Here is a 2,007-nt window from a genome sequence, read left to right on the forward strand (position 1 = left end):
CTTTGTACGTATATGAGCTTTCTTTTCTCTTGAGTAAATACCTAGGAGTGGAATAGCTGAATCATATGGTAGGTGTATGTTGAACACTTTAAGAAATTGCCATACTGTTTCCAAAGTGGTTTTACCATTTTTACATTTCCAACAGCAGAGTATGAGGGTTCCAGTTTTTCCACATCCTTGTCAACACTTGGTATGGTTAATTTTTTTTAATATTAACAATTCTAATAGATGTGTAGTAGTGTCTCATAGTTTTATTTTTCATTCAGTAATGACTAATGATGTTGAACATCTTTTCATGTGCTTGTCGGCCATCAGATATTTTCTTTGGTGAAGTGTTCAAATCTTTTGCTCATTTTTTTTGGATGTTTGCTTTCTTTTTATTACTTATGACTCTTATTACCCTGGAGAGTTATATACATGGTGTAAATGCAAGTCTTTATCTTACATATGGTTTGAAAATATTTTCTCTCATTCTGTGGTTTGTCTTTTCATTCCATTAACAGTGTCTTTCAAATAGCAGAGGTTTATAATTTTGATGAAGTCCAATTTATCATTTTTTTCTTTTATGGATTGTGCTATTGGTGTCATATTTGAGAAATCTTTGTCTAAATCAAAGCCAGAAATATTTCCTCCTATGTTTTAAGTTTTAGGTTTTGCATAAGTCTATGATATGCTACTGGTAAATTTTTATATGTGATGTGAGGTATGGATCCAACTTTGTATTTTTGCATATGGATATTCAATTGTGCTAGCAGTATTTGTTGAAATTGTCTTTTTTCCACTGACTTGTCTTTACACCTTTGTCAAAAGTCATTTGTCCATAAGTAGGAGTTTATTTCTGGACTTTCTATTCTGTGCTATTGATCTATTTCTCTATCTTCACACCAGTACCACATTGTCTTGATTAGTGTAGCTTTGTAGTAAGTCTTGAGTTTTCATAGTCTTAGTCTTCCAACTTTGTTTTCTTTTTCCAACTTTCTTCCACTATTCTAGATTTTTTGCATTTTCACATGCAAAAAAAAAAATTAGCTTGTCAATTTCTCCAAAAAAGACCTGCTGAGGCTTTGGGGAAAACTGGCATCATAACGATGTTGTCTTCCAGTCCATGAAGATGATATATCTCTCCATTTATTTATGTCTTATTTAATTTCCTTTAGCAATGGTCTGTAGTTTTCAGTGTACAGGTCTTCACATCTTTATCAGATTTTCTATCCTGCAACTTTGCCAAACTCACTTATTTGTTCTTGTAGCGTTATTATAGATTCCATTTATTTTCTACACAGATGATCATATCTGTGAATAAAGACTCCTTTCCAATCTGGATCCTTGCCTGCCTGCCTGCTTCCCTTCCTTCCTTCCTTCCCCACTTCCCTCCCACCCTCCTACCTCCCCCTTCCCTCTTTTCTCTCCTTTCTCTCTCTTTCTTTCTTTCTTTCTCTCTTGCCTTCTCATTTTGTCTGGAAACTTTAGTAAAATGTTCAATGAATTAGTGAGAGTGGACACCCTTGTCTTGTTCCTGATCTTAGAGAGAAAGCATTCAGTCCTCCACCATCAGGATTATTGTTAGCTGTAGGTGTTTCATAGATACTCTTTTTTCCAGCTGAAGAAGTTTCTGGAAACTCTCTCAAAGCACTAAGATTGGGCATTTGCAGGTTTTACTTCTTTTGTGTCTCATACCCCAGTTATTACTGTTTTTGTTGACTGATATTCAGTGTTTTGAAAGCCATAGTTCTATATACATTGTCCAAATTTTTGGTTGTTTCAGGTGGGAGGGTAAGTCTGGTTCCTTCAGGCCACGTTGGCCTAAAGTAGAAGAACCAACATTCTCTTTTGTGTCATATATAATATAGTAATGATATTTAAAAACTGAACGTCCTTAATACTGGCAAAAATATTCTTACTTAAGTAATTCCCTGGTGATCCCGTGATTAGGACTCTGTGCTTTCACTGTTGAGGGTGCGGGTTCAATCGCTGGTCTGGGAACTAAGATTCCACAAGCTTTGTGGT

The sequence above is a fragment of the Pseudorca crassidens genome, chromosome X (assembly GCF_039906515.1).
Source record: "Pseudorca crassidens isolate mPseCra1 chromosome X, mPseCra1.hap1, whole genome shotgun sequence".
NCBI classification, from domain to species: Eukaryota; Metazoa; Chordata; class Mammalia; order Artiodactyla; family Delphinidae; genus Pseudorca; species Pseudorca crassidens.